Source organism: Dipodomys spectabilis, unplaced genomic scaffold, assembly GCF_019054845.1.
Source record: "Dipodomys spectabilis isolate Male_0828 unplaced genomic scaffold, ASM1905484v1 ptg000404l, whole genome shotgun sequence".
Lineage (NCBI taxonomy): Eukaryota > Metazoa > Chordata > Mammalia > Rodentia > Heteromyidae > Dipodomys > Dipodomys spectabilis.
This window is the reverse complement of record NW_024871081.1, coordinates 2,296,929-2,310,845: the sequence shown is the minus strand read 5'-3', so window position 1 is coordinate 2,310,845 and position 13,917 is coordinate 2,296,929. Positions and strand designations below refer to the sequence as shown.

At 35.2% G+C, this 13,917-nt stretch overlaps 1 non-coding gene across 1 annotated transcript; it reads right to left on the bottom strand.

The window, feature by feature from the left end:
- Positions 1–254: 254 nt before the first annotated feature.
- On the bottom strand, positions 255–360 carry LOC122096943. Its single transcript, XR_006145443.1, has one exon. It is a non-coding gene; the product is annotated as a U6 spliceosomal RNA (small nuclear RNA).
- Positions 361–13,917: the final 13,557 nt, after the last annotated feature.

The window sequence follows — 13,917 nt, the reverse complement described above, 5'->3', positions numbered from 1 at the left end:
GTTGGTTCCATATCTTAGCTATGGAAAATAATGCTACAATAAACATTGTTGTGTTGGTAGTTTTAATATGGACTGGTTTGTGATCATTTGGGAGAATGCCCAAAAGTGGGATTGCTGTATAATAGGGAGCTCTATGTGGAGGCTTTTGAGGAACCTCCAAACTGCTTTCCAAAGTGGATGAACAAGTTTACACTCCCACCAAGAATGCAGTAGGCTTCCCTTCTGGCCATATCCCTTCCAGCATCTGTTGTTGTAAAAATATGGAATGATTCACTAATTTGTGTATCATCCTTGTGCAGGGACCATGTTAATTTTCTCTGTATGTTCCAATTTTAGTGTATGTGCAGCCAAATTGAGCACAAAACATTTTTTATATATAAAGAGTAATTGATTTTCTTAAACTAGACAATTCAACAAAAATAAGTTCAAAAGAATTGTGAAATTTTAGAACCATGTGTTTCTTACATAAGCACACATTTAAGAATAAAGTCAAGATTGACATATCAAAAACAAAATAATTCCAGATATTTGTTGTTCATGAGATTTGTAGGAGGAGGAATTCAATTATTCTACAAAAGGCACTTGTCATAATGATCATTGCAGCAAATGTTAAGGTTTGTTAAAAGTTTTAATGTTTTAAATATGTTTAATTTTGGGATTTGCTTATATATGGCAAAATTAAGACTGTTTGGCAGGTCATAAAAATTTTTGATAAAGTATATAATATTTCTGGTAGCATGTACTAGTAAATATGAACATTTCAGATTTTATAGAAACTTTACTAATGAGAAGTTGTAAAGACTGTGTAAAGAAGCAGAGTGAAGAGTTAAGATTTTAAGTACACAGTTTCTGTTAAATCTTTAGGGCTCCTTTACGTTATATGTTAGTGATGAACAAATAATGATATAATCCACATACAAATGATGAGATGAACTATAAATAGTAATCTTAGTGAGTAAATTTAAAGGCTACTTATAGCTTTATCCAGTTTTAAATGTACAGGAATATGAGAAAATAGTAAACTCTACTATGTACACTTCAAATACTGAAAACCCTGGTAATTGTTTTGTTTTTTATTTTAGTAATCATTAATATTTAATTATTGTTTTCTTTATTTATAGCATTTTTCCTTGTTGTAATATAATACAACTTTTTGTGAGTCATGATTAAGAGGTACTTTGAGAATATTATTGGGATGGCCACACAATTTTTCATAGGTGCATGTGAATTTACAAAGAGCAAAACTAAAAACAAAATATTGATGAAAAATTATATCAAGTAGAGTCTGAATCAGGAGTGTTGATAAATGTCCACACCTAAAATCTTAACCCTAGGCTGGAGCATCTTATTTAAATATTGTTGAGAATTTCAAGACTTCCTTTATTTAGGGCCCTTAGAAGTATGTACAGCATGCATGTGCACAAAGCCAGTGACAACAGGCAAATATGACTAAGTTTCCCCAAAAAGAATCTATGAAGTCAATAGTTATCTTCCCAAACAGATGAAAAAATGCGTCAAAAATGATTCAGTGCACCTACATTTGTGGAGTTATTTAAGTTATGGATTCTTTGTTAGACATATTCTTTTCTTTTAAAAATTGTCAAATATTAGTTTATATTAAACTTTGTCTAGTATTTCTTGGTTCAAAACAGAAATCTTGATACAGTTGATGTCACTTGGCTTTCTTACTATCTCAGTTCAAAGCCAACCTAGGCAGGAAAGTCTGTCACATTCTTATCTGTAACCAAACACCAAAAACGCCAGAAATGGAGTTTGCCTCAAGTAGTAGAGTCCTAGCTTTGGGGGAAGTTGGCCAGGGAAGACATTTCTTCAGGGACATGGTCCAGCCTCTGAGTTCAAGCTCCAGAACAAGGACAAACTAAACAAACAAACAAGAAAAAAATGCACATATTTCTTTGGGACCATCCATAAAGCACTGGTTTGAGAACAGACTCCTTTTGCTGATCATACTCACTGAATCCTGCTTTTTTGGAATACTAATTGCGCTGGAGAATTCAGGACAAGACTAAATGAATTAATAAGTGACTCCTGCAACAACAGAATCATCTCAATAGTGAAATATCCATGCATAAGACAAATTAAAACCTCCAAGTCTTTGTTTCCTTGCAAAAGAAAACTTTTAAAACAATGTTTATTTCCTTTTGTTCTATGCTGGCCTTCAAATGGCACATTGTTTCCTTTTGAAATACTTTCAAGAAGAAGTTTTCAGACAATTTTTATATGAATAAAGAATACACTCGAAAAAAGTCAGGGACAGTTTCTTCAAGCGTGGATTCTTTTTTTTCTAACAATGAATATATATTTTTTACAGTGAAAATACTGAACAGAGTGGTTACAATTACATGTGCAAGATAATGAATACAGTTTTTTATCAAGCATTGTAGCCTACTCCTTGGTTTCCCCTTCCCATCCCTAGACATAAAAGAAATGCAAATCAAAACAACATTGAGATATCACCTCACCCCAGTTAGAATGGGTATAATCAAGAACTCTAATAACAACAGATGCTGGAGGGGATGTGCAGTCCCACTTTTGGGCATTTACCCAAATGTTTACAAACTAGACCACACTAAAGCTACGAGCACAACTAAGTTTATTGCAGCATTATTTATATCTAAGATCTGGAATGAGTACATTTTTTTATCAAGCAATGTAGCCTACTCCTTGGTTTCCCCTTCCCATCCTCCCCTCCCCCCTCCATCCAATCCTCCTCCCCCCAACAACAAAGTTGTAAAGTTCGTTTTTGAAATAACGACTTCTACATCTCATTGTTGCAATGAGTCCACCTGTATCCTTATTTAAATGATTCGTTTTCTTTCCATTCCCCTCCAGAAATTATACCGACATCAAATACAGTGAAATCAGGGGTTATTGTTATCCCGTGGGGAAGGGACATAAAAAGCAACAAGGAAATCATCTTATAAATGTGTTAGAAAAAGTCACATGAAAGAACAAAAAACATTCGAATACATATCTTAGGGTTCATTTCCCTAACATCAACTTATCTGATCTTTTTTGTTTGACTCAGACATATACTAGCTATTGTAAATAAGGAAAACCATGGGACCTATGTTTCTTTGGGCGTGGCTTACTTCAATTAATGTAATTTTTCCAAGTCTTTCTAGTTCCTAACAAATGGGGCAATGTCATTCTTTCTGATGGAGGCATAGGATTCCATTGTGTATATATACCACATTTTCTTGATCCATTCATCTACTGAGGGGCATCTGGGTTGGTTCCATACCTTAGCTATGGTAAATAAGGCTGCAATAAACATAGTCGTGCTGGTACCTCTAATGTGGCCTGTTTGTGAACATTTGGGTAAATGCCCAAATGTGGGATTGCTGGGTCTTAGGGGAGCTCTATGTGGAGTCTTTTGAGGAATCTCCAAGAACCGACCTCAGGACTACTGGAATAGAATTGAAAACCCAGAAATGAACCTACAAACCTATAGCCATCTAATCTTCGATAAGGGAGCTAAAAAAATTGAAGAAAGACACTCTCTTCAGGTAAAATGAATGTTTTCAGGCTTCATAGAACTAGCACAAAGACATCTTTGGACATGAGGTAACACGCCTTTCAGAGACAACTTAGTAAATACAAAATATAAAATTTAAATGACTTATAAAAACATTATTCATGTACATATGGCCATATAAGATAATGTTAAGAAAAATGAAACCCAAGATAGGGACACAACTTGTTTTATTCTTTATTGAAATTGTTTTAAATGTATCTAAAATGTACTATGTGATTTTTTCGTTTCTCCTCCATGTTCTTCCCGCATGATATAACTCCTGTTTTCACTGGATATGATGTTGGTGCCCTGCATCTTGCATATACATTTTTCTAGTGTGGGGAGGAGAAGGGAAACAACAAAATGCTGAAACAAAGATTCAGGATGACCTATTGTAACAATGATATGAACAAGACACTATGTAGAAAACGAATTTTACAACTTGTGGAGGGGAGGGGGAATTGAGCAGATGGGGAGGGAATGGATAACACAGGAAAAACAAAAGAGGATGTAACAATAAGAAATGTACTCATTACCTTACTTATGTAACTCTAAGCCCTCTGTACATTATTTTTTACTATAAAAACATAAAAGAAACCATTATCCATGAGTACATTAACTTCAAATTCCATAAGTGCTCTTAAATTAAATTTAACTTGGAGAAGATTCTCAGAAAAGTTTATTTGTGTGTGTGTTGTGAATTATTTCCCAAGTGTACACAAGTTAACAGTAGAAGAAACAATAGGAATAATAAGAGAAAGAAAAGTTCTGTGTTTAAGTCTAATGGTTCAATATACTATAGAAGACTCTGCAAATAAGACAACATTGAACCAATAAAGCCAAGGCCATTATGTAGATCTATGGGAGTGACATAGAGAAATAATTAATACTAAGAGGAACATGAACGATGAGGCCACTCTCTTTCAACTTCTATCTCTAAATCATGGTTGCTAATCACGCAAATTTGTAAAATGTACAATTGAAGAATAATTCTGGTTCCAAAGCAAGTTAGATATAAGAGCATGGACTTAACTGGAAAAAAAGTCCATGGTGAGAAAGCAGGAATTATACTAGCAATGAACTGGTGGCCAAGATCTCATTTCTTTTTCTTTCTTTCATCTTTTTTCTTTCTTTTTTTTTTTTTTAATGGTTGAGGCAGGGTTTGAACTCAGCTTGGGAAATATCTCTCCACTCTTCAGCTCAAGACTAGTGCTCTACCTGTTGAGCCACAGTGCCACTTCCAGTTTTCTGGTGGTTAATTGGAGATAAGTGCCTCAGAACATTTCTTTCCTACTCATACAGGATTTGAACTGCAATCCTCAGATCTCAGCCTCCTGAGTACCTAGAATTATAGGCATGAACTCAAGTGATGGAATACTAGTGATGAGCAAGATTGCTGAATGAGGTTGCGGAGGCTTTTGCATACACACATACAAACATACACATACACACAGAGGCACATATATGTGCAAACACACCTGCACAAATAAAACAACTCTCAGAATATGGAGAAATGTTAGAAAACAATAGAAAATATATCCTGAGTAAGACTAGATCAAGTGATAATTTTTAATATTAGAAAGTCCTCAAGTGAAATTTATTCAAAGTTTGATAATATTACATACCTAGGGACCAGAGATAAAAAGAAAGTCAAGTAATCATTATTAAAGGGATTGGATCCATGGAAGAATGAATCAGAGACCCCTGCAGGTGCATCTGAAAATGTTCATATCCTGTGTGAAATGATAGAACATCTTTGAAAATAGTACATAAACAACTTGAGCAGTCAGTCTAATGAATAAGATCATAGGAGAAGTTCAGAATTGCTAGGCTGTATCTAGATTAAATAAACCACCAAACTATGGAAGGGCAATTTGATACAAGCCTGGAATTCTAGCACTCAAGCTAAGAGAGGAGATTAGAGAGTGGGATTACATAGTGATACGTTCCCTGGACAAGGTAGTATAATTTTGTCTCAATGAAACAAACCAAACAACAAGAAAGGAATACACATTTGGAAGTTTGGGCTAATTTTGTCATTATGTTTTGAGAAGGCAAGTTTCCTATTGAAATGCAACTCATATATAATCCTCAGTTGTGTTTTAAATGCTCTCTGCATTACACAACATTCCTATATGCAAAATGGCTCATGATTCCCAATCAAAAATTTGAAAAAATAAGCATCATTCTGTTGGATTTCAAAGAAATAATGAAGGATTACAAAATTTTAAGCCTGGAAAAATAAAAAGTTCATCTAACGTAGGACTTTGTAGACCTTGCTAAATTAGAATTTATATTTAAAATAAATATTTTGGTTGTGTTTCTAATTTCATATTTTATAGGATACTACAAAATTCTTTTTAAGTAGAGGTTTTAATTCACAAATTCACACATGAATCAGGCATTTTATTTGCTTAAAATATTCTTTCAAGCGAGGTATAATTAGAACTTAGTTAATTGATAATTCCAACAGTTCATGTATAAAATGAGATAGTGTGAATAATCTGCACAGAGTTGCCAACAAATGGATGATATTAATTTATTAATTTAGAACAAGCAATTTTTTGAGGCTTTGGTGTAACATGGTATGAAGACAGTAATTGTGTGAGGTCTTGGTTCTTCTATCTATTTGTAATACAGGAAGAAATTTCCTTAATTACATGCCTCTGTATACAATGAGAAAAATGCGAGGTTGGAGTTGGTTTTATTTTTTGGTTTGTCCTCAGGTTTGAACTCTGGGCCTGGCCACTCTCTTTGAGCCAGTTTTTGCTCAAGGCTCATGCCCTACAACTTCAACCTCAGTGCCACTTGAGTCTGGCTTTTCCTGAGAAGTTTATTGGAGATAAGAATCTAAGGAATCTTCCTGACTGGGTGGGCTTTGAACCATAATCTTCTGATCTTAGCCTCCTGAATATCTATGATAGATAAAAATATAAATAATATTTGCAAGTGCTCTGATTTCTAGAAATCAGAAAAATGTTGCAGCAAAGTTTAGTGTAGTGTACTTTCCACAATAGGAAAGGCATCATATTAGCACAAGTGTAGTATTTTTTCACAATAGTGATAAGCTATTCATGATGTGAATTAAGGGAATTTTAAGGTGCATCATACAAATTGGAAACTGTTGGGCTAGGAAGACGTTATGGCATAAAAGCTTGGGATTGATGATCACAGAAATAATAGCTTACTATGATGAACAAATGTTTACTCTTGAGGAATTAATTATTACACATACTTCGTAGTTATATCCTCCACCAGAATGTGGCTATTTTTTTGTTGATTTCTCAATATGTAGCACCCCATTAGAAACTGCAGTTATTCAGAATTAAATAACATACAAACAGGTAATGTTTTGAATATCTCTGATATGGAATGTTCAGAATTTGAAAATGAGTAGTTAGTATTTGTAAGAACTTTGAAGAACACATATATTCTGTCCTTTTAACAATTATTCAGTTTTAAAAGTTAGGAGTTTCCATAGAATTAAACTGTTTTCTGTTTTACTATGGGACAATATTAACTTATAATTTTTTTTGAAAATTATGACAGATATATTGTGAAAATATTGTATATTTGGATAACATTCAAGTTGATGAACCTCTGATATAGAAAGGTGTAATTGATTCAAATTAGATGGCAAATAGTGTTGATTTTTTAAAAGGTAATGCACATAGGATAATATTTACTATAGCAATACAGTGAAAGTATACTTTATGTAACTTATTTTTGTTTAATTTTATTTTTAAGGTGATATATACAGGGGTTGCATTAATTGTAAAGTAGTGAATACATAACATGTACCTCATTTTTCTCACACTTTTCCTTTCCCCGCAAACCCCTCACAAGTTGTAATGTAAATTTCCAACATGTTGTCTTGTGAGTACTGCTATTGCATTGGTTTGCCCTTTGTCCTTTGTCTCCCCAATTTGTTGTTCATCTTGTCTTCTCAAGTTAAGATAAATGCATGTGCAATACACACAGTACTGAAATCAAATACAGCAGGGGATAAACTATAGGGGAAAACACAAAAGAAATCACATAGTACATTAGAAAAAAACACAAAGAAAAACCTCTGTTTCCATATCTAGGTGTTTATTTTGCTCAACATGATCTTGTATGGTCCTATATGCAAAGCTTTTGAGCCATTCTGCTCATCTGCTAGTGTTATTCTACACATATCCTATTATTACAAATGAGGGAAACTATGGAATCTGTTTCTTTGAGTCTGGCTTATTTTATTTAGCAGGATTTTAAAAAATCTTTCCATTTCCTTTTGAATTGGAAGCATAGAGTTCAACCATATATATATATATGTCCACAAAATGTGATATATATACATATATATATATATATATCACATTTTGTTGATTCGTTCATCTACTGAATGGCATATTGGTTTGAAAATGTTTGCATGTAAGTATTACTTAGGGTCATTCAAAAATGACAGATGACACCTCCCCAGAAATACTAAAATCATGATTTCTTCGTAAGAAAGGATTTTATGGTGGTACAAGTGTTGAAATATCTGGATGAATGTAAATTTATATCTTGCACTGAATTAGGCAGGAAGATATCTAATATTATATAGGATAAAAATGGTAGTGACAAAATATTCCCTTGAGAAAGATATAGGAGTCTGCCAGAAGTATGAAGAAATTCAGATAATTTTAAAGAATTTAGAAATACAAGCTCAAATATGTTTCTTTAAATAAAAATTATGTAAGTGGAAGGCCAAAAGAAGGAGAAGAGAGGAAAGTAACTGACAGCAGATCATTGTCCCAAGTTAGAGTATAAAAAGTCATAATCTAGAGTTCGGATGAAGATGGCAGAAGGTCTAGGCTAAACGAGCTATCATGTAGACAACAGTTTTAGTGTTCCAGTCAACAGTCCTAGGCTAGAGAATCACACCCAGTGTGCCATCACAGTACAGAGAGTTTGGCCAGAGATGGAATATCCAGGCAAGGAAACAGATCAGAGAATCAGCGGCCAGAGCCAACATGCCTACAGAGAGAGTCCAGTCAAAAAGATGCCAGACACAGTGTGCGTATTCTACTCAACACCAGGAAGAACTGACAAGGAACAGATATATTCATGCTGCATATCACAGACCATAGAGGGCCCAGTCACCAAGATTCTGACATGAATAGAACCCTGACATCCTCACTCCTTCTCAGAAAGCAGAGGAAGGAAGGTGGCCCCTCTCCCACCACCAGAGAGCTCCATCTTTGATACTGACAAAGGCCCATAAATTGATACTGACAAAATGCCCAGACTTTTGACTGTGCAACTACAGGACTTTGGTTGATGCTTGCCTTAAAATAGTGTTCTAGCACAAAAATGGATTCATGGAATCCAATAAAAGACAGCTGAAAGAAGTCAGGGAGACCGGAAAGGGAATGTTGAATGGAGCCCAACAGAAGGAATGGGAGTCCAAGGAAACCATAACCGATCAACTAAATGATTTGAGAATAAACACAACACCAAATTAAGGAAATAATGAAGTTCATATAAGATCTAAAACAAAGCTCCAACAAAGAATTTGAAGTCATCAAAACTGACCAAATAGAAGGAAAAGAAATTAAAAACAAAGTGGAAAGTCTTGAGAGTATGGAAGACCATGTAGAAGATCGAATATGAGGGATTGAAGACAGCGAGGTTATTATACAGAAAGAACATACAAATATCCATGACAAATCCAAGAAATATGCTAGATCTATTCAACATTTGGAAGACACCCTCAGAAGGTCTAATTTGAGGATAATGGGTGTAGAGGAGCACCTAGAGTCAGAAGTTAATGGTCTAGGAAATTTGGTTAACATTTTCCAAGCAGAGAACTTCTCAAACATGCAAAAAGATAGACCTATTCAGATTCAAGAAGCTTTTAGAACCCCAAATAGACCAGACCGTGACAGGATATCACACCGTGACATTATAATCCCCACAGCATCAATTCCAAGGAAAAAATCCTTAAAGCAGTCAAGGAGAAAAGATCAACCACTTACAAAAGGAAACCAATTAGAATAACCTCAGATATCTCAGTGGAGAAAATTACAGCAAGAAGAGCTGTCATGCCCTAAAGACAAACAATTATCATCCAATTATACTGTACCCAGCTATACTCTCCTTCATAACCGAAGGCCAAATAAAAACCTTCCATACCAAAGAACAACTGAAACAATATATATACACCAAACCAGCCCTATAAATGACACTTAACGATGTATTACACATAGAAAATCAACAAGACCACAATAAAGGCAAAGAAACCGCACTCAAACTGAGAATCCAAGAACCATAGGAAGAACCCAGTTGCTGCAGCCCCCAAGGAGGGGCATAAAATGGCAGGAACTCCCAAACAGCTCTCAATTCTAACTCTCAACATTAACGGATTGACTCTCCAATTAAGCGACATAGACTGTCAAGTTGGATTAAGAAGCAAGATCCTTCTATCTGCTGCCTTCAGGAGTCTCATATTGCCCATAAAAACAAACACATTTTCAATGTGAAAGGCTGGAACAAAATCTACCAAGCAAACGGCCCACATAAACAGGCGGAAGTTGCAATCCTAATAACAGATAAAGTAGACTTCTAATTAAAATTAGTGAGAAGAGATAAGGAAGGTTGCTACATACTAATTAAGGGATCTCTCCTTCAGGAGAATATTACAATTCGAAATATCTATTCGCCAAACAACCAAGCACCCAAATTTCTTCAAGAAACACTACTTTCCCTCAAATCCGACATAGATCCAAAGACATTAATTTTTTGGGACTTTAACACACCACTTTCCCCACTAGATAGATCAACTCGGGAAAAACTAAACACAGAAACTGCATATCTAAACACCTGCATAGATCAACTATATTTAACAGACATCTACCGTATATTTCACCCAGCAGCATCAGAATACACGTTTTTCTCAGCAGCTCATGGCACATTTCCCAAAATAGACCACACTTTAGGTCACAAAACAAACTTTTCCAAATTCAGAAACATAGAAGTTATACCTTGCATTCTCTCACACAACAAGGGAATAAAATTAGAACTCACCACCAAAAGCCACCGAAGAAAGTCCTGTAACACATGGAGGCTGATAAACACACTGTGGAATGACCAGTGGGTCATGAAAGACATTACAAAGGAAATTCAAATATTCATGATATTCATCAAAGGTGAACACACAAATTACCACCTACTCTGGGACACAGCAAAGGCAGTACTTAGAGACAAGTTTATAGCCCTGAGTTCCAACACAAACAACTTGTAGATATCTGAAACCAACAATTTAATGGGACATCTGAGAGCCTCTTTGAATAAGAGCAGGAAGATAATCCCTAATCCAGTAGATGGAAAGAAATGATTTATATTAAATCAGAATTAAAGAATTAGAATCCAAAAATACCATAGAAAGAATCAACAAAAGAAAGAGTTGATTCATCGATAAAATTAACAAAATTGACAGAACTTTAGCAAATCTTACCAGAAAAAGAAGAGAACACTCCCAAATAAATAAACTCAGAGATGAGACTGGACACATCACCACAGAAACAACCAAGATTCAGAACATTATAAGGGAATACTTCTCAAAACTTTATGCTAATAAGTTTGAGAACTTGGCAGAAATGGACCTTTTCCTAGCAAATATTGACATGCAGAAACTAAACCAAGATGAGTTAAACCATCTTAACAGGCCCATATCCAACATTGAAATAGAAACAGCAGTAAGAGTCTTGCCATCTAACAAAAGCCCAGATCCCGATGGATTTACAGTGGAATTCTACAAGGCCTTCAAAGAAGAGCTCACACCAACACTCCTCCAAATCTTCAATGAAATTGAAAGAGAAAGTTCACTACCGAACTCATTCTATGAAGCCATCATAACCCTTATCCCAAAACCAGGCAGGGAGTCTTCAAAGAAAGAGAACTATAGACCCATTTCTTGGATGATCATTAATGCAGGAATTCTCAACAGACTTTTGGCCAATCGACTTCAACAATTCATCCAAAAAAATCATACACCTCGATCAAACAGGATTCATTTCAGGATTCATTTCATGCAAAGTTGGTTCAATATACACAAATCAATTAATATAATTCATCACATCAACAAGAGCAAGGACAAGAACCACATGGTTATCTCAATAGATTCAGAAAAAGGATTTGACAAGATCCAACACCCCTTTATGTTGCAGATTCTGCAAAGATTAAGAATCCAGGGAACATTCCTCAGTACAACAAAGGCTCTATATGACAAACTTCAGCCAGCATTATACTTAATGGTGAAAAACTAAAGCCATTTCCTCTTAACTCAGGAACTAGACAAAGAGGTCCACTGTCTCCACTTCTCTTCAATTTAGAATTAAATGCCTAGTTAAACCATAAAACCAGATGCAAACATTAGAGGGATCCAAATAGGGAAAGAAGAAGTAAAACTCTCCCTCTTTGCAGATGACATGATCTTGTATTTAAAGAAGCCCACGGACTCCACTCTCAAATTACTTAAGCTGATTCAAAATATTGGTAAAGTAGCAGGGTATAAATTTAACCCTCAAAAATCAATGGCTTTTCTGTATGCCAACAATGAGAAAAGCATGCTGAAAACCAGAAAACAACTCTATTTGTCATAGCCCCACAAAAAATAAAATACCTAGAAATTAACATACCCAAAGAAGTGGAGGATCTCTATGATGAAAACTTTAAAAACTTGAAAAAGGAAATCAAAACAGAACTTAGAAAGTGGCAAAAAAAAAAAAAAACTCCCATGTTCCTGTATTGGAAGGATCAACATCGTGAAAATGGCAAAACTTCCCAAGGCTATCTAAAATTCAGTGTGATACCTATCAATATTCCACATCATTCTTCAAGGAAATAGAAAAGGCAATCCAAAAATTCATATGGAACAATAAAAGACCCCAAATAGCAAAAATGGTCCTTAACAGAAAGAACAGTGCTGGAGGAATATCAATACCAAATTTCAAACACTGCTACAAAACCATTGTAATCAAAACAGCTTGGCACTGGCACAAGAACAGACCTCAGGATCAATGGAATAGAATTGAAAACCCAGAAATAAACCCACAGACCTATAGTCATCTAATAGTTGATAAGGGAACTAAAAAAATAGAATGGAATAAAGACAGCCTCTTCAGTAAATGGTGCTGGCAAAATTGGTTAATCACTTGTAGAAAATCAAAAATAGATCCATAAAGTCATCCTGCACCAGAATCAAATCCAAATGGATCAAGGACCTCGGAGTCAAAGCAGACACTCTGAAAACATTACAGGTCTGAAATCATTACTAGGTCTCCTTGGCATAAACCTAAAGTTTCTTAAAAGAGATACAGAAACACAACAAATCAAAGAAAATTTGGAAAAATGGGATTGCGTTAAGTTGCAGAGCTTCTGCATGGCAAAGGATATAGATAGCAAGATCAATAGAAAGCCTACTTATTGGGAGAAGATATTCACTAGCCATACAATGGACAAGGTTATCATATGTAAACTATACCTGGAACTCAAAACATTAAATCCCCCAACAACAAATCCTCAAAGAAATAACTGCCCAATAAATAAGTGGGCTACATTGCAACAATGAGATGTACAAGTCGTTATGTCGAAAATGAACTTTACAACTTTCATGGGGGGGGGCGAGGAGGATTGGGGGGCGGGGGGAGGATGGGAAGGGATGGGAAGGGGAAACAAAGGAGGAGGCTAAAATGTTTGATAAGAAATGTACTCATTATCTTGCCCATGTAATTTTAACTCCTCTGTACAGTATTTTCAAAATAAAAATAAATAATAAATAAAAATAAGAGGGCTAAAGACTTACGGAGAAAATTCTGTGAAGAGGAAAGAAGGATTGCCAATAGACACATGAAGAAATGCCCGACCTCACCAGCCATAAGAGAAATGCAAATCAAAACAACATGGAGATACCACCTCACCCCAGTTAGAATGGCCATAGGCAAGAACAAAAATAACAGATGCTAGAGTGGATGTGGCCAGAAGGGAACCTTACTTCATTGTTATTGGGAGTGTAAACTTGTTCAACCACTTTGGAAAGTTGTATGGAGGTTCCTCAAAAAACTCCTAGAGCTCTCCTATGACCCAGCAATCCCACTTTGGGACATTTACCCAAATGATCACAAACAAGACCATACTAAATCTTCCAGCACAACTATGTTTATTACAGCATTATTTACCAGAGCTAAGATAAGGAACCAATCCAGATGCCATTGAGTAGATGAATGGGTCAAGAAAATGTGGTATATGTACACAAAGGAATTCTTTGCCTCCATCAGAAAGAATAATAATGCTCCATTTGTTAGGAAATGGAAAGACTTAGAAAAAATTATATTAAGTGAAGTAATCCAGCCCCA